The 20,816-nt window shown below is 40.9% G+C and overlaps 1 long non-coding RNA gene across 1 annotated transcript; it reads right to left on the minus strand.

Moving 5' to 3' along the window:
* Positions 1-16,481: 16,481 nt before the first annotated feature.
* On the minus strand, positions 16,482-19,374 carry LOC115157973 (uncharacterized). Its single transcript, XR_003868591.1, has 2 exons — positions 17,465-19,374; positions 16,482-17,364 (listed from the first exon to the last, which is right to left on the minus strand). It is a non-coding gene; the product is annotated as an uncharacterized LOC115157973 (long non-coding RNA).
* Positions 19,375-20,816: the final 1,442 nt, after the last annotated feature.

A 20,816-nucleotide genomic window follows, 5' to 3' on the forward strand; every position in this document is an offset into this window, starting at 1 on the left:
ATTCCAGAAAATTATATCGTGGCTTTAGAAGCTTCTGATAGGCTAATTGACATAATTTGAGTCAATTGGAGGTGGTCTTGTGGATGTATTTCAAGGCCTACCTTCAAACTCAGTGCCTCTTTGCTTGACATCATGAGAAAATCAAAAGAAATCAACCAAGACCTCAGAAAAACAATTGTAGACCTCCACAAGTCTGGTTCATCCTTGGGAGAAATGTCCAAACACCTGAAGGTACCATGTTCATCTGTACAAACAATAGTACGCAAGTATAAACACCATGGGACCACGCAGCCGTCATACCACTCAGGAAGGAGGCGCATTCTGTCTCCTAGAGATGAACGTACTTTGGTGCGAAAAGTGCAAATCAGTCCCAGAACAACAGCAAAGGACCTTGTGAAGATGCTGGAGCAAACCGGTACAAAAGTATCTATATCCACAGTAAAACGAGTCCTATATTGACATAACCTGAAAGGCAACTCAGTAAGGAAGAAGCCACTGCTCCGAAACCGCCATAAAAAAGCCAGACTATGGTTTGCAACTGCACATGGGACAAAGATTGTTCTTCTTGGAGAAATGTACTCTGGTCTGCTGAAACAAAAGTAGAACTGTTTGGCCATAATGACCATCGTTATGTTTGGAGGAAAAAGGGGATGCTTGTAAGCCGAAGAACACCATCCCAACCGTGAAGCACGGGGGTGGCAGCATCATGTTGCGGGGGTGCTTTGCTGCAGGAGGGACTGGTGCACTTCACAAAATAGGTGGCTTCATGAGGAAGGAAAATTATGTGGATATATTGAAGCAACATCTCAAGAAATCAGTCAGGATGTTAAAGCTTGGTCGTACATGGGTCTTCCAAATGGACAATGACCCTAAGCATACTTCCAAAGTTGTGGCAAAATGGCTTAAGGACAACAAAGTCAAGGTATTGGAGTGGCCATCACAAAGCCCTGACCTCAATCCTATAGAAAATGTGTGGGCAGAACTGAAAAAGTGTGTGTGAGCAAGGAGGCCTACAAACCTGACTCAGTTACACCAGCTCTGTCAGGAGGAATGGGCCAGTATTCACCCAACTTATTGTGGGAAGCTTGTGGAAGACTACCTGAAACGTTTGACCCAAGTTGAACAATTTAAAAGCAATGCTACCAAATACTAATTGAGTGTATGTAAACTTTAGACCCACTGGGAAAGTGATGAAAGAAATAAAAGCTGAAATAAATCATTCTTTCTTACTATTATTCTGACATTTTACATTCTTAAAATAAAGTGGTGATCCTAACTGACCTAAAACAGGGAATTTTGACTTGGATTAAATGTCAAGAATTGTGGAAAACTGTGTTTATACGTATTTGGCTATGGTGTATGTAAACTTCCGACTTCAACTGTAGCTATAGCTTTCCGTGATTGGGTACAATACTAAAACATGACTGTGTAGCTATACAGCTATACATGGAACAACAGATAACTTTTCAAATGTGTGTTTCCATAGGCTGAATGGAGAGAATGTGCTGCCCTGAAGACATTATCATGTAATTTAAAGCAGAGCAAGCTTTGTAATTGTGAGATTACAAAGCAAGATTACTGAATTTAAATACATTAAATATCTATCTATACTTAACAAAAATGTAAACGCAACATGCAACAATTTCAAAGATTTTACTGAGTTACAGTTCATATAAGGAAATTGGACAGTTGAAATAAATTCATTAGGCCCTAATCAAGGGATTTCACATGACTGGACAGGGTGCAGCCATGGGTGGGCCTGGGAGGCAATAGGCCCACCCACTTGGCAGCCAGGTCCACCCACTGGGGAGATAGGCCCAGCCAAGCAGAATGAGTTTTTTCCCCACAAAAGGGCATTATTACAGACAGAAATACTCCTAAATGTCATCAGATGTCCTGGTAGCTGGTCTCAGTTGATCCCGCAGGTGAAGAAGCTGGATGTGGAATTCCTGGGCTGGCGTGGTTACACGTGGTCTGCGGTTGTAAGGCCGTTTGGACGTACTGCCAAAAAGAGGCGGCTTATGGTAGAGAAATTAACATTAAATGATCTGGTAACAGGTCTGGTGGACATTCCTGCAGTCAGCATGCCAATTGCACACTTCCTCAAAACTTGAGACATCTGTAGCATTGTGTGTGTCACAAATGGCACATTTAAGAGTGGCCTTTTTATTGTTCCCAGCACAAGGTGCACCTGTGTAATGATCATGCAGTTTAATCAGTTTCTTGATATGCCACACCTGTCAGGTGGATGGATTATCTTGGCAAAGGAGAAATGCTCACTAACAGGAATGTAAACAATTTTGAGAGAAAAAAATGCATTTTGTGCATATGAAACATTTCTGGGATTTATTTTATTTCAGCTCATGAAACATGGGACCAACACTTAACATGTTGCGTTTATATTTTTGTTCAGTGTAGAACCTTAGGAGAACCCTTTGAAGAACTATTTTTGGTTGCAGATTGAACCCTTATGGTTCCAGGTAGAACCCTTTTGAATTCCATGTAGAACCCTTTCTACAGAGGGTTCTACATGGAACCCAAAGGGGTGTTACCTGGAACCACAATGGGTTCTTCTATGGGGAAGGCTGAGCCGAAGAACACTTTTGGATCATTTTTTTCTAAGCCTGTATTGGTGGAACGACCCAAATATGGGCTGTTAATAATTTAATAGCCTTTGCTTGTCGTTATAACATTAGCTAATTGGATGGTTGAATATGATGGACTACGTTTCATGGTCAAAATTCCTAATTACACTCCTGAGTGCACTCAGAACATCTCAGAGAGCACCCAGGAAAAACAGATCAGAGCCACATGACAGAGAATGGTGGCTATATTTGACAGCAAGCTGGCTCACTTTCAGGACAGAGTTTATGGCTAAGGTTTCTAAACGATGACTGAAAGACTGTGTCATTATCCACAAATAGATATTTGGTAAACTTTCTCAGAACATTAGTCAAATATTCTGGTCAACTCTTGTGGCCTTCCTCTACTAGGCAGGTGTTTTGAGGCTTTTCAGTGGGACAATTTTGTTAGATCCCATACAAAACAAAAAAGCACTGTCAAGTAAGTTTTTATTTTATTTTAAAATGAACACATATGCCTACATTTTGCCAGCTAAAGCTATTATCTTATAAAGGAAATTAGTAGTTTCTCAAGTTACAATTTGACATGTGTGCAAACTCAGCAAAGTTAGCTAGCTAGCAAGCTAATGTTAGCGCTAGATATTTTTTGCTACTAGCTATATAGCTATGATAGCTATTTAGCTAGCCAGTCACTTGTCATCATCAAAGTGAAAATATTCAGATTTTCATCTCAAGGCTAGACACCAATTAGGAGTATTGTGATCTAGCTAGCTAGGTAAAAATAGCATATTGTCAATACTGTGGCTGAAAGTTAAACATCTGTTCCAATTTTGAAATAGTAGCTAGCTATAGTAGCTATAGCTTTCAGTGATTGGTCCAAACTCTCAAACAAACTCTCAAACATGGCTAGCTAGATACTTCAACAACTCTTCAAATGTGTGTTTCCATAGGCTGAATGGAGAGAATGTGCTGCCCTGAAGACATTATCATGTAAATTAAAGCAGAGCAAGCCTTGAAATTGTGTGGGTCAATGTGGGTCAATGTTTTATTTTCAACAAAATGTCTCAGAAAAGTTGTTTTGCTCTACAATGCTCACAGGCTTCACAAGACTCATCTGAATGTCCACCGGTACCAGTTGAAACAATTAATGTAAGTATATATGGAGACTGTTTAGTGGCAAAAATAAGGGGTTAAATTTGTGCACAAAATTTGAGAGAAATTAGCTATTTGTGGGTATGGAACATTTTTGGGATCTTTTATTTCATTTCATGAAATATGGGACCAACACTTTACATGTTGCATTTGTATTTTTCTTCAGTATAGATAGCTATGATAGCTAACTAGCTAGTCAGCCACTTGCCATCATCAAAGTGAAAACATTCAGATTTATTATGGTGTAGCTAGCTAGGTAAAAATAGCAAATTGTCAATACTGTAGCTGAAAGCTAAATTTGCTAACATTAGCTAGCTACCTTACCAACTGTTCCATTTTCGAAGTAGTAGCTAGCTACTTCAATCACTCTTCAAATGTGTGTTTCTATTGGCTGAATGGAGAGAATGTGCTGCCCTGAAGACATTATCATGTAAGTTAAAGCAGAGCAAGTCTTGTAATTGTGTGGGTGAACACTAGGTAAGAATTAAAAAAATTTACAAAATGTGTCAGAAAAATTGTGGACAAGCTGCAAATCTGCAGAACCATGCAGCCAGTTTTAATTCTTAATTGCTCATCAATGAATACACTCCTAATTACAAATTGTTCTCTCCACAGCAACATTGGTGGTGCAAATGATGCCTTGTGTTGTTGGTCAATTTCTTCAACAAATGATCAGGTCTATATAATTATCAAACATACATTAGTAATGGAAAGGAAACAGAGACTCTTTGTTTAAGTATTAAAATACTCCTTTTAGTAATACAATTGTAGGCAAAAGTTGATACAGAGCACAGTAATACAGTATATGATAGTTCTCCCCAAGTTCTGCAAAATGTCTAAGACATCCTGTAACTCATATAGCCTCCCCAATCCCCCTTACGTAACTTTCCCTAGCAACAACATTTTAATAAATCTAACCTCCTCTTGACAGCAGGAACCATCTTATCAGCAAGTAAAAACTCAGAAATGGGTTTGACCGAAACTTGACCTTTCATCACAAGTATAGAGTCATAACAATGTGAACGAGTTCAAGCATCTTCTGACAGGTGGCTGGTTTCATCAGGTCTGTGACAGCCTTGTGTTCTCGGAAAACCAGACAACCACGGTGGGATCCAGACAGGAGGAGTCTGAATGTAGACGCCTTCTGATAGTGTCTGATGGTCAGAACACTCAAAAACAGGTTTTAACACACACACAGATGTATCATGAAGAGGAGACCTTACAGTTTATCATAACATAATTTATTAACCTTTTAAAAGGTATAAGGCCTTGGTTTAACCCGCTTTAGTGTCCTAAAGATATCAGCATCATTTTTTAAAGAAAGATTGAACTTTTGCTAAATAAGGTGTTCAATAAACAATCAAGCAATGTATATTTATTTGAAATTTGATTCACCATTTCTCTTTTCTTCACAGAGGTGAGATATTTATAGCTAGATGGCATTGTAAACTTTGACTGTCATGTTTCCAACTAATTACTTCAAGAACTGTCTTAAAATGTGTCTGTGCTCATTTCGTTTCCATAAACTGTTAACCTGTTTGGGATGGGGGGGCAGTATTTTCACGGCCGAATAAAAAACGTACCCGATTTAATCTGGTTACTACTCCTGCCCAGAAACTAGAATATCCATATAATTAGTAGATTTGGATAGAAAACACTAAAGTTTCTAAAACTGTTTGAATGGTGTCTGTGAGAATAACAGAACTCATATGGCAGGCCAAAACCTGAGAAGATTCCATACAGGAAGTGCCCTGTCTGACAATTTGTTGTCCTTCTGTAGCATCTCTATCGAAAATACAGCATCTGTGCTGTAACGTGACATTTTCTAAGGCTTCCATTGGCTCTCAGAAGGCGCCAGAAAGTGTAGTGGGGTGTCTGCTGTCTCTGGGCGAAGAACAGCAGGATAATTTGTCACTGGAGATGCACGTCCACGAGACTACTCCATTTTTTTCTTTCAGCCTTTGAATGAATACAACGTCGCCCGGTTGGAATATTATCGCTATTTTACGAGAAAAATAGCATAAAAATTGATTTTAAACAGCGTTTGACATGCTTCGAAGTACGGTAATGGAATATTTTGAATTTTTTTGTCACGAAATGCGCTCGCGCGTCACCCTTCGGATAGTGACCTCAACGCACGAACAAAACGGAGCTATTTGAATATAACTATGGATTATTTGGAACCAAAACAACATTTGTTGTTGAAGTAGAAGTCCTGGGAGTGCATTCTGACGAAGAACAGCAAAGGTAATCCAATTTTTCTTATAGTAATTCTGAGTTTAGTGAGCACCAAACTTGGTGGGTGTCAAATTAGCTAGCCTGTGATGGCCGAGCTATCTACTCAGAATATTGCAAAATGTGCTTTCACCGAAAAGCTATTTTAATATCTGACACCGCGATTGCATAAAGGAGTTCTGTATCTATAATTCTTAAAATAACTGTTATGTTTTTTGTGAACGTTTATCATGAATAATTTAGTAAATTCACCGGAAGTTTGCGGTGGGTATGCTAGTTCTGAACATCACATGCTAATGTAAAAAGCTGTTTTTTTATATAAATATGAACTTGATTGAACAAAACATGCATGTATTGTATAACAATGTCCTAGGAGTGTCATCTGATGAAGATCATCAAAGGTTAGTGCTGCATTTAGCTGTGGTTTTGGTTTTTGTGACATATATGCTTGCTTTGAAAATGGCTGTGTGATTATTTTTGGCAGGGTACTCTCCTGACATAATCTAATGTTTTGCTTTCGCTGTAAAGCCTTTTTGAAATCGGACAATGTGGTTAGATTAACGAGAGTCTTGTCTTTAAAATGGTGTAAAATAGTCATATGTTTTAGAAAATTAAGTTAACATTTTTGAGGTATTTGTATTTCGCGCCACGCTCTACCATTGGATATTGGTGAGGCGTTCCGCTAGTCTGTCCCGAATTTAATGGAGAATGTGCTGTGCAGCTCGGAAGATCATAATGTAGTAAGTGTAAGCAGAGATTAATAAGGCTTGGAATTGTGAGTCAATTCCAAATGTGAAAAAAACCCCACTCTAATTTCAAATTCCACTGTTCACAGCAATGTTGATGGTGCAAACTGATGGTGCCTGCCTGATTTGTTAACGGTATCAGGGTCATTTTTAAAGGTAAGTTTCAATTTAAAGGTTAGGAAACACAGTGTGGTCAAAGACTTAGTAACTTAGTTGTAGCCACAATCTGGTTACCTACAGTGCCTTGCAAAAGTATTCAACCCCCTTGGCATTTTTCCTATTTTGCTGCATTACAACCTGTAATTTAAATTGATTTTTATTTGGATTTCATGTAATGGACATACAAAAATAGTCCAAATTGGTGAAGTGAAATGAAAAAAATTCCTTGTTTCAAATGATTCAAAAAAATCAAAAACGGAAAAGTGGTGCGTGCTAATGTATTCACCCACTTTGCTATGAAGCCCCTAAATAAGATCTAGTGCAACCAATTACCTTCAGAAGTCACATAATTAGTAAGATTGCATGCAGGTGCACTTAAGTGTCACATGTGTTACGAACCGGCTCAGAGTTCACAACAAAAGGGAGACAACGTGGAGACAAGGAGTATCAAAAATATATATTTATTAGATACCATAACTAGCACAACCAAAAACAAGGTGTCTGCATGGAGAGAGTCTCCCCAATGACTGTGGAAGAGGTCTATTTATCCTGGGACACACCCGAGCCCAGGTGTTTCCCATTTAGCTGACGACCCTTCCAACTCCGCCCACTGGCATCCTAATAAGGAACAAGAGCAAAGAGAGAAAATACAGCAGACAGAGCGGGAGGGTCGTCACACACCCCCCCATAAAACCGGGGACCAACAAGGGCCCCGGAACAACGTACCAGCCTCTGCGTCCCAAATCGACACAGGCCTCTGCGTCCCAAATCGACACAGGCCTCTGCGTCCCAAATCGACACAGGCCTCTGCGTCCCAAATCGACACAGGCCTCTGCGTCCCAAATCGACACAGGCCTCTGCGTCCCAAATTTACGAGAGGTTACATGTTCACCTTCCACTTGCCCCAGCCAACCTCCTTCTCCCCAAACCTCAGCAACCTTTGCGCACAGGAAGCAACGTTTAAGAGGAAAGGAGAACACAAGACCAGGAGGGAACAGACAGGAAAGTTAGAACATGACAAAACCAACCAATGGTCAGTCACATAACACTCAGGAACAGGGCACACAAGAGACCGTATCTCCCAACGGTTCATAGTCACTTCTCAACGGTTCATAGTCACTTCTCAACGGTTCATAGTCACTTCTCAACGGTTCATAGTCACTCCAACGGTTCATAGTCACTCCAACGGTTCATAGTCACTCCAACGGTTCATAGTCACTCCAACGGTTCATAGTCACTCCAACGGTTCATAGTCACTCCAACGGTTCATAGTCACTCCAACGATTCATAGTCACTCCAACGATTCATAGTCACTCCAACGATTCATAGTCACTCCAACGATTCAGCTGAGCACACCAGACCACAACAAGAGAATACAATCACACCGGGCACCACAGAAAAGAGATGAGAAATGGAGCTTCCCCAAAACCTACAATAACTCAACCCTAGTCTTCATGCAGATTTGCGGTGGGTAATTATGCACTGTAGCCCGCTGGCGAGGAAGTAACCCCCCAGCGCGCTGGTAGATTCCACCAAGCCACGGATGTGCCCCCGAGACAACTGCTCAGTCCACAGACACCACACAAAAATAACAAACATTAACAATGCCCAACATATTCCAAAAATGAAACACGTCGCTAAGCCTATCAGGGGAAAAAGGCTATAGCTCCAGGTAGTAAGTTTCACTACCCTATCCAAATCTCCCACCGAGGTACACAGCTGATTGTACTCACCTCCTCAGACCAATGTTCCAACAGCGAGTAGAACAAGCATTTCCAGGCTAGGCAGGGCCTGGAAACTAACCAATGTATTCTCTCCAACGCAGCACACAAACCAAACCAACAAAGGCAACCAGTACTGAGCACCAAACTCAAACTAACAAACCAAGCACCTCAATTTAACATACCTCCACGTTTTCTCCCAAACACAAGTTCAAGATCCCGGATGAGCTCCCACTTGTTACGAACCGGCTCAGAGTTCGCAACAAAAGGGAGACAACGTGGAGACAAGGAGTATCAAAAATATATATTTATTAGATACCATAACTAGCACAACCAAAAACAAGGTGTCTGCATGGAGAGAGTCTTCCCAATGACTGTGGAAGAGGTGTCTTTATCCTGGGACACACCCGAGCCCAGGTGTTTCCCATCAAGCTGACGACCCTTCCAACTCCGCCCACTGGCATCCTAATAAGGAACAAGAGCAAAGAGAGAAAATACAGCAGACAGAGCGGGAGGGTCGTCACACATGATCTCAGTATATATACACACCTGTTCCAAAAGGCCCCAGAGTCTGCAACACCACGAAGCAAGGGGCACCACCAAGCAAGCGGCACCATGACGACCAAGGAGCTTTCCAAACAGGTCATGGACAAAGTTGTGGAAAAGTACAGATCAGGGTTGGGTTATAAAAAAATAACAGAAACTTTGAACATCTCACTGAGCACCATTAAATCCAATATTAAAAAAGGGAAAGAATATGGCCCCACAACAAACCTGCCAAGATAGGTCCGTACCTGAAAACTCATGGACCAGGCAAGGAGGGCATTATTAATCAGAGAGGCAACAAGGAGACCAAAGATAACCCTGAAAGAGCTGCAAAGCTCCACAGCGGAGATTGGAGTATCTGTCCATAGGACCACTTTAAGCCGCACACTCTACAGAGCTGGGCTTTACGGAAGAGTGGCCAGAAAAAATACATTGCTTAAAGAAAAAAATAAGCAAACACGTTTGGTGTTCGCCAAAAGGCATGTGGGAGACTCCCCAAACATATGAAAGAAAGTACTCTGGTCAGATTAGACTAAAATGTTGCTTTTTTGGCCATCAAGGAAAACGCTATGTCTGGCACAAACCTAACACCTCTCAACAACCCGAGAACACCATCCCCACAGTGAAGCATGGTGGTGGCAGCATCATGCTGTGGGGATGTTTTTCCATCGGCAGGGACTGGGAAACTGGTCAGAATTGAAGGAATGATGGATGGCACCAAATACAGGGAAATTCTTAAGGGAAACCTGTTTAAGTCTTTCAGAAATTTGAGACTAGGATGGAGATTCACCTTCCAGCAGGACAATGACCCTAATTGTATTGCTAAAGCAACACTTGAGTTGTTTAAGGGGAAACATTTAAATGTCTTGGCATGGCCTAGTCAAAGCCCAGACCTCAATCCAATTGAGAATCTGTGGTATGACTTACAGATTGCTGTACACCAGCGGAACCCATCCAACTTGAAGGAGCTGGAGCAGTTTTGCCTTGAAGAATGGGCAAAAATCCCAGTGGCTAGATGTGCCAGACTTATAGAGACATACCCCAAGAGACTTGCAGCTGTAATTGCTGCATAAGGTGGCTGTACAAAGTATTGACTTTGGGGGGTTGAATACTTATGCACGCTCAAGTTCAGTTTTTTTGTGTTATTTCTTGTTTGTTTCACAATAAAACATATTTTGCATCTTCAAAGTGGTAGGCATGTTGTGTAAATCAAATGATACAAACCTCCCCAAAATACATTTTAATTCCAGGTTGTAATGCAACAAAATAGGAAAAAAGCCAAGGGGGTGAATACTTTTGCAAGCCACTATATAACTAAACATAGTTATGTTTTTCTGTTATTACATTTTTATTAAGTTATTTCTCGATATCTTCTAAACTACCCACAATGCACTATTTCTCAACATCATATGGAGTATCTACTCTTTGCTACCGAGTTTGTATGCTAGCACAGTGGCTAGCTGAAGCTGGCTAACATTAGCCACTAGCAATGCTAGCATGTAATTACATTCCAGACTTCCAGGCTGTGGTGAGCTACAATCCACCAATCGAGGAAGTGTGATGTAAACAAGAAACAGATGGGGCACATATCCTCATGCTCTTCACAAACCTTGTGGCTGTGCTATATAGTGGGTACCCGTTAGCATGGCAGGATCTGATGCCTTCTTGCCGTGGACTCAAAGCGAAAGAGAAAATCATACCTGCTTGATCTAATTGTGTAGTACCTCGTCTGCTCTCTTTTTTGTTTTGTCAACTTTTCGGTATGTTCTCTGTAAAGTAGGCTACTGGAGTTTTGTAACTTTTTCCACCTTGGCTTAGTGCTAATGCGCTAGCTGTCTGACATCCAGCTATTGGATTTCTCTCACTGACTCTCCCTCGGACCGGTGAAGCGCCCACCTCTCCCTCACTTTGGTAGCTAACTCAGCTTGTTAAACTTTTACATAAACTTTTACCGAGTCGTCAATCTGTAAGTCTCTGCTCTGTCTTTGCTTTTAATCTGTGGTTATGTTGTGCAACGGGGCCTCCCACTCCTCTTTCTATTCTGGTTAGAGCCAGTTTGCTCTGTTCTGTGAAGGGAGTAGCACACAGCGTTGTATGAGATCTTCAGTTTTTTGGCAATTTCTGGCATGGAGTCAAAACAAGAATAGACGGACGAGTTTCATCTGTCGTTTTCAGTTATAATAGTCATTTACAACATTAACAATGTCTACACTGTATTTCTTATCAATTTGATGTCATTTTAATGGACAAAAATGTGTTTTTCTTTCAAAAACAAGGACATTTCTAAGTGACCCCAAACTTTTGAACGGTAGTGTATAATATCAGCAGGAAAGATTGAGATGACATTACTTTTTTCTCTAAGCTGACGCCAGCCAGAACATCTGCAGAGGGCTAAAACAAAGCCTTCATGCCATGTCACTCAACATCTTAATACATACCAGAGACATGAGTTAGATTTTTTTCTATGAGCGCCAAGTTAAAAAGACCTATGGCCGTTGGATCCTAATTTATCTACAGTCTATGTAGTAGTGCTTTTTGGTATTTTTGTACTTTTCCTTGGGACATCTTCTTGTCGCAGTAAGCTATATTAGAGAGAATTGGAGAGCCTATAAAAGGTCCAGTACAGTCAAAAACTTGGTTTGCCTGTGTTTTATATACTATATTTCCACACCATGAGATTGGAATAATCTGAAATTGTTGAAATGATGATAATGCCCATTTCATGTTAGAGCTGTTTGAAAAGACCACCTTCATTTTAAGCCTGTTTGATGGGATGGAGTTTTGGCCTGCCTGGTGACATCACCGAGCGGTAAATTGGTTAATAGACTAATAAAAAAAGAGAGTTCCAAACCTCTGCAAATAACAGCTAGTTTTCAGTTTTTCCCTCCCTACTCAGACCACTCACAGATAGTCCTAGCAAAATTCTTCCTTGAGAAATTGCTCGTAGCTAAGAAGCTATTTTAGTTTTTTTTGACCACTTTAATTGAAAACAATCACACTAAGGTACTTAATTGTTACCCAGAAATGATTTGAAATTGAGAAAAAAAATGTCCCTAGGGCCAAGTGACCTGTAAAGAGAACTCTTGGCCCCAGTTAGGCCGATATTTCGAACCTCGATTTCAGGTTTTCTTACGTTCATTCAGAAATAGACAAGTTTCAATAGCCGAGTGAATTAGACTTGAAAGTGAAGCAACGCAAGGCCTGTATCTAATAACTGTGAGAAACCAAAAGGAGATTCATTGCCATTTTCCACTCATGAGAAAACTCTTACAGCCTCATGAGCTTAGTCTAACTGTAGTACAGAACCCAAAATATAAGCTTTGTAAACAATGCAATTGTCAACAAAGATTGTATGCTTAAAACTAAAATGTGGGATTATATTTTGGATTATGGATGGTAAATCCTTGTATTCATAGAATTTGAGAGGGGTTACATTTCTCCAGCCTCATTCCTCAGCTGTTGACCAAATCAGTGTTGGGGTGCCCACTTTGTTGTTTGAACTGCAGATTGACCCTTTAATCAGTACAGAACCCAACCACTGTTGTGCATGCACACAAGCAAGTGATTATTCAAGTATACAGACAATAGTGAAAGTTTGAAGGGTCAATCCATATCTGAAACCAGGAAGTGATAAGAGCTTGTTTGTTTCAGATACAGAGAGACCACCACAGTTGTCCTTCATTTGATCCAAAGGGAAGAGTGCCTTCTACAGACCCACCCACAATATCTTTCCAGCAACAGGTAAAATGAAAGTAAATATATTGATCTTGTCATCTGAGAAAGAGTATAGGTCAAGAGTATGAAAAGATCTCTAAATCGGATATTGGTATGCTAGAATTCCGTAAAGTCATGTTGTTTGGCCATACCAAGCATTCCAACGTCTCCTTAAATCCCTATAATTGTCAAACAGTCATTTTCCCAGTGAAGGAACTTGAGTCAAAATAATGGGGAATACACAGGCTACTCACAACCTAGGAAATTCATTGTGTATACCTTACAGTACAAATGGAAAACCACAACATGATTTCACGATGATTCACTGTAATTAAAGTAAATGAAAAACATGTTTCGAAAGTCCCTCTTTGATTGCCTAGTATTTTTCCTTTACCTTGTTGTTGTACCTTGTTGTTTGCCTGAAAAATGAAGGTCTTCATATTCTTTGTACATTATCTTTTGTTGTTACAGGCTTTTCATTTCATTTCAAATATTCCTTTTCTTCTGTCTATGAATTTGAGAGAGGTCACATTTCTCCACACCATATAAACATTCACAGTGCAGGGTGGAAAAAGAATGAGAACCCTTGGATTTAATAACTGGTTGACCCTCCTTTGGCAGCAGTAACCTCAACCAAACGTTTTCTGTAGTTGCGGATCAGACTTGCACAACGGTCAGGAGGAATTTTGGACCATTCCTCTTTACAAAACTGTTTCAGTTCAGCAATATTCTTGGGATGTCTGGTGTGAAGTGCTCTATCGAGGTCATGCCACAGCATCTCAATCGGGTTGAGGTCAGGACTCTTAACTGGGCCACTCCAGAAGGCGTATTTTCATTCTGTTGTTGATTTACTTCAGTGTTTTGGGTCGTTGTCCTGTTGCATCACCCAACTTCTGATGAGTTTCAATTGGCGGACAGATAGCCTAACATTCTCTTGCAAAATGTCTTGATAAACTTGGGAATTCATTTTTCCGTCAATGATGGCAAGCTGTCCAGGCCTTGAGGCAGCAAAGCAGCCCCAAACCATGATGCTCCCTCCACCATACTTTACAGTTGGGATGAGGTTTTGATGTTGGTGTGCTGTGCCTTTTTTTTTCTCCACACGGTGTTGTGTGTTCCTTCCAAACAACTAAACTGTAGTTTCATCTGTCCACAGAATATTTTGCCAGTAGCGCTGTGGAACATCCAGGTGCACTTTGTAAACTTCAGACGTGCAGCAATGTTTTTTTGGACAGCAGTGGCTTCTTCCGTGGTGTTTTCCCATGAACACCATTCATGTTTAGTGTTTTACGTATCGTAGACTCGTCAACAGAGATTTTAGCATGTTCCAAAGATTTCTGTAAGTCTTTAGCTGACGCTCTAGATTCTTCTTAACCTCATTGAGCATTCTGCGCTGTGCTGTTGCAGTCATCTTTGCAGGACGGCAACTCCTAGGGAGAGTAGCAAGAGTGCTGAACTTTCTCCATTTATAGACAATTTGTCTTACCGTGGACTGATGAACATCAAGGCTTTTAGAGATACTTTTGTAACCCTTTCCAGCTTTATGCAAGTCAACAATTCTTCATCTTAGGTCTTCTGAGATCTCTTTTGTTTGAAGCATGGTTCACATCATGCAATGCTTCTTGTGAATAGCAAACTCACTTTTTTTGTGTTTTTTATAGGGAAAGGCTGCTCTAACTGTAACGGTCGTCGTATATACTGGACCAAGGCACAGCGGGTTGAGTGCTCATTTTATCTTTTATTTAGAACACTTAATTAACAAAACAAGAAAACGTACGAACGAACAGTATTGCAGGCTAACACAGCAGTGCAACAACAACTTCCCACAAGGGACAGGTGAAAACAGGGCTACCTAAGTATGACTCTCAATCAGCAACAACGATGTACAGCTGTTCCTGATTGAGAGCCATACCAGGCCAACACAAAGAAATACACAACATAGATAGAGCATAGAAAAACACAAAATAGAACATAACCAAAACCCCGGAATACTCTAAACAAACACCCCTCTACATAAACACATATATCAACAAATCCCGAACCACATAAAACAAACACCCCCCTGCCACGTCCTGACCAAACTACAATAACAAATAACCCCTTTACTGGTCAGGACATGACACTAACTAACATCTCCAATCGCATCTCATTGATTGGACTCCAATTAGCTTTTGGAGAAGTCCATTAGCCTAGGGGTTTTCATACTTTTTCCAACCTACACATTGAATGTTTAAATGATGTATTCAATATAAACAAGACAAATACAATTTGTGTGTTAATAGTTTAAGCACACTGTTTGTCTATTGTTGTGACTTAGATGAAGATCAGATCAGACCAATTTATGCAGAAATACACTGTAACCCAACCACTGTTGTGCATGCGCACAAGCAAGTGAGCATTCAAGTAAACAGACAATAGTGGAAGTTTGAAGGTTCAATCCATATCTGAAACGAGAAAGTGATAAGAGCTTGTTTGTTTCAGATACAGAGGGACCACCACAGTTGTGATTCATTTCAGATAGAGGGACCACCACAGTTATCATTAATTTGATCCAAAGGGAAGAGTGCCTTCTACAGACCCACCCACAATATCTCTCCAGCAACAGGTGAAATGAAAGTAAATAGATGCATCTTCTTGTCATCTGAGAAAGAGTATAGGTCAAGTGAATGAAAACATCGTTAAATCGGATATTGGTATGCTAGAATTCTGTAAAGTCATGTTGTTTGGCCATACCAAGCATTCCAATGTCTCCTTAAATCCCTATAATTGTCAAACAGTCATTTTCCCAGTGAAGGAACTTGAGTCAAAATAATGGGGAGCACACAGGCTACTCACAACCAGGAAATTCATTGTGTATACAATACAAATGGAAAAACACATGATTTCAAGATGATTCATTGTAATTAAAGTAAATGAAAAACATGTTTGAAAGTCCCTCTTTCATTGCCTAGCATTTGTCCATTGCTGTACCTTGTTTGCCTGAAGAATTAAGGTTGTCATATTTTTTGTACGTTATCTTTTGCTGTCATAGGCTTTTGAATTAATTTCAAATATTCATTTTCTTCATCAAATAAGACTTATATTATAAATCAGTGTGGGTTGTTTTAGAAACAGAATGTAAATAACAGTTACTTGAATTGTCAAATTTGTGTGGAAAGTTTCCTGTTTTGAATCATAAATGTATAAACTAGTTTGAGTGTGTATTTGTAAAAATGACATCATATAACCTTTACTTGACCAGAACACTAGTAAAGTTTTGTGTGATAGTTTTAAGCTTACAGTAACATTTAATGTCTGATGCATATTGTTATATCACTCTATGGAGATCTGAAAATATTAGGCATATTTCATGTGTTTTTACAATTGGTAATACAAACGTTATAAGTAAATCTCAAGTTCTTCTGTGCTTCCTAGAGCAACTACAGTATCGATAAAAGTTGATATTATTATTCTATGGAAGTTCCTTCGATTCACAGCATAAGTACACATGCTCTGTTACTTAGTGTATTTTAACACCAACTTAGAAAAAAAGTCTAGACACTTTAAAATATACTTATTTTAGTGTTTGGATGAGCACACCAGTCTTATTTTCAAAGGGTAGTAAAAACGAAACAGACAAAGCAAACTTTTGGTCTAACCTTTTATGTTTTATTTCCCCTTGGAGTAAACACATGCCAACTTTCAACCACTGTATAAACTCTACATCTGCATTGCACATGCTGTGTCATGACATAACATACTCTAAAATATCTGCGCCATATACACAGTCAGACATAACATAGTCCCATCTGTTTTCCTGCTAAAAAATAAGACTTGCAAAAGCAAAGATATGCACTGAGTGCACAAAACATTAAGGACACCTACTCTTTCCATGAGTTGCATCCCTGTGGAACGCTTTCAACACCTTGTAGAGTCCATGCCCCGACAAATCCTTAATGTTTTGAACACTTAGTGTACACATACACAGTGAACTAACTATGCAGCATGATATGTATTGTTTCTTGCATCATTTCACATAAATAATACTGTTTTCACACTTGACTTCATAGCTTTGGGTTGACCTCGCATTGAACTTCATTTTTTATCCTTCAAAGGATTTGTAACACAATGAATGAGGAGTTTATTGGAGTAATGCTCATGATTAACAAATAATGACGCATTCGTGTCCATATATTGGGAACATCTCTCCTCATCTCTCCCTGGAAGTGAATCCATGACATTCCACAAAATAAACACCTCTTTGGCCCATCCCTGCTTCACTGTATGAAAATGAGCCAGAGTTGAACCTGAGGACAGAATAGGGGGTCAACTCTAAGAGTCATAAAGCAGATAAGGAGTGTTGAGTCAAAATATGCCCAGTGAGGGATACTGTCTGAAGGGCAGTCAGCCAACCAACCTGCGGCACTGTTCCAGCAGAGGCCAGACACCTCACCAGAGCCGATGACAGTTGTCCTTTATGTTGTCTTTGGTGATGAATACTGTGCTTGGTTGCTCTGTTAGATAGAGCAGCTGCATAGCATCAGGAGAAAGTTAGTACACGCACGCATGCACACACACTCACACACAAACACACTTTCACATGAAGGCATAAATTCAAGCACATACTCACGTGCATATGCACACGCACACGCCACGTCCTTGTGGTCTTTGGCATGGAAGCTGACAGTGCTGTGTATTCTTCAGAAAGATCCACACTCTGCGTACATTTCCTCGTTCTCTACTAAACAATGCTTAATACCACCACACAAAATCACCCTACTGGCAACGCTATTTAAGTTCTCGTTATTTACCTAGGCAAGTCAGTTAAGAACAAATTCTTATTTACAATGACGGTCTACACCGGCCAAACCTGGGCGACGCTGGGCTAATTAAGCACCGCCCTGTGATGCAGCCTGGATTCAAACCAGGGTGTCTGTAGTGACGCCTCTAGCACTGAGATGCAGTGCCTTAGACCGCTGCGCCACTCGGGAGCCCCACTATGTGCTTAGGGCACAGGAATAACCAGCTCTGAGCTCCAATGCCATGCAACAGCCCTGCCCATGTTCAGTCTACTTTTAGAACTCTATAAACAGCACCTAAAAAACAATATAAATCACAATCAACACTCTTTAGGAAACAGTACAGCAGGAAGGCTGTCGGCCTTGACAAGGTCTCACCAGCTACACTTAAGCACTGCGCTGACCAGCTCTCCCGTTTTCACGGACATATTCAACCAGTTACTAGAGCAATGCACTGTTCTTGCCTGTTTACTTAATTGTTCCAGTTCTGAAAAAACTAAATGTGTCCTGTCTGAAAGATTACAGACCTGTAGCGTTCACCTCAGTCATCACGAAAACCTTAAAGCGCCTCGTACTGTCCCATCTCAAAACCATCACTGATAGCTCCCTCGAGCCACTGCAGTTTGCCTACAGAGCTAACAGGTCTGTGGAGGACGCTGTCAACATGGGCCTCACTACATCCTCAAACACCACGATAACCCCAAGATATATGGAAGGATTTTGTTTGTGGACTTTAGCTCTGCGTTCAATACATCATCCCAGAACTGCTACAAGACAAAACTCTCCCAGCTGAACGTGTCCATCTGTCCGTGGATCACTGACATCCTAACCAACAGGACGCAACATGTGAAGCTGGGAAAACTCGGACTCAGAGCGCCGCAAGCATGTGTGCTCTCACTTCTACTCTACTCTACACCAACTCAGAACCTCCAACAACGCATCTGTCAAACTACTCAAGTTTGCAGATGACACCACTCTGGTTGGTCTCATCACCGACGGTGATTAGTCCATGTACAGTGGAGAGGTTGACCGGCTAGTGGCCTGGTGCAGTCGCAATAACATAGAACTCAAGACAGACAAAACCGTGGAAATGGTGGTTGACTTCAGAAAACACATCTCTCATCCTAGAGATTGATGGCTCAGCTGTAAGCATTGTTGCATCATTCAAATTCCTTCGGACCATCATCTCCCACAACTTCAAATGGTTGTTCAACATCACAGAAGGCACACCAGCGGATGTACTACTTGCAGCAGCTGAAAAAAACTCTGATCCGGTTTTATGCATCAATCGTTGAGTCAATCCCCGTCTTGTTGGGGTCTGCGTCTGCCCACTACAAGAGCAAACTGCAACTCATTGTCCGGTCTGCAGAAAGGGTCATCGGCTGCCACCTGCCCTCCATCGAGATCCTGCACGACTTCATGGCAAGGAAGAGTGCAGGAAAGATAATCGCCGACCACTCCCACCTGGTCACCCCCTTCTCCAAAAATGCAGCTCATGAACAAAATCTCCCGCCTCCTGAAATCTTTCTTCCCCTGTGCTGTGGTCCTCAACAACCAGCCATCTGGCCCATTGAGACCAAAGGACTATGCACTCTATGCTACGCACCGCATCAAGCCATTTATGAACTGTACACAAAAGGACTGCAATATACTGCATTGCAATTTGTCCATATCTCTGCATTTAGATATACAGTGCCTTCAGAAAGTATTCATACATTGAATTTTCCCACATTTTGTTACGTTACAGCCTTAATCTAAATTGGATGACATTGTTTTCCCCCCTCATCAATCTACACACAATACCCCATAATGACAAAGCGAAAACAGGTTTTTAGAAATGTTTGCCATCACAAGTATTCAGACCACTTTCTCAGTACATTTATATTTTTGTCATTTAGCAGACGCTCTTATCCAGAGCGACTTACAGTAGTGAATGCATACATTTCATTTCATTTCATACATTTTTTTCCCTCTGTACTGGCCCCCCGTGGGAAACAAACCCACAACCCTGGCGTTGCAAACACCATGCTCTACCAACTGAGCCACAGGGAAGACCCAGTACTTTGTTGAAACACCTATGGCAGCGATTACAGCATTTAGTCTTCTTGGGTATGACGCTACATGCTTGGCACACCTATATTTGGAGAGTTTCTCTCATTCTTCTCTGCAGATCCTCTCAAACTGTCAGGTTGGATGGGGAGCGTTGCTGCACAGCTATTTTTAGGTATCTCCAAAGATGTTCGATCGGGTTCAAGTCCGGGCTCTGGCTGGACCACAAGGACATTCTGAGACTTGTCCCGAAGCCACTACTGCGTTGTCTTGGTTGTCCAGACGTGACGCTAGGCATTCAGGCCAAATAGTGCAATCTTGGTTTCATCAGACCAGAGAGTCTGAGAGTCTTTAGGTGCCTTTGGCAAACTCCAAGCGGGCTGTCATCTGCCTTTTACTGAGGAGTGGCTTCCGTCTGACCACTCTACCATAAAGGCCTGATTGGTTGAGTGCTGCAGAGAAGGTTGTCCTTCTGGAAGGTTCTCCCATCTCCACAGAGGAACTCCAGAGCTCTGTCAGAGTGACCATCAGGTTCTTGGTCACCTCCCTGACTAAGGTCCTTCTCCCTCAATTGCTCAGTTTGGCCGGGTGGCCAGCTCCAGGAAGAGTCTTGGTGCTTCCAAACTTCTTCCATTTGTGTTCTTGGGGATCTTCAATGCTGCAGACATTTTTGTATCCTTCCCCAGATATGTGCCTCGACACAATCCTGTCTCTGAGCTCTACAGACAATTCCTTCAACCTCATGGCTTGGTTTTTGTTCTGACATGCACTGTCAACTGTGTGATCTTATATATACAGGTATATGCCTTTCCAAATCATGTCCAATCAATTAAACTTCACACAGGTTGACTCCAATCATGTTGTAGATACATCAAGGGTAATCAATGGAAACAGGATGCACCTGAACTCAATTTTGAGTCTCATAGCAAAGGGTCTGAATACTTATGTAAATAAGGTTTCTGTTTTTATTTGTAATGAATTTACAAACATTTCTAAAAACCTGTTTTCGCTTTGTCATTATGGGGTATTGTGTGAAGATTTGAGGAAAATGTTTTATTTAAGCAATTTTAGAACAAGGCTGTCATGTAACAAAATGTGGAAAAAGTCAAGGGGCATGAATACTTTCCGAATGCA

This window comes from Salmo trutta, chromosome 22 (genome assembly GCF_901001165.1).
Source record: "Salmo trutta chromosome 22, fSalTru1.1, whole genome shotgun sequence".
Classification (NCBI taxonomy): Eukaryota; Metazoa; Chordata; class Actinopteri; order Salmoniformes; family Salmonidae; genus Salmo; species Salmo trutta.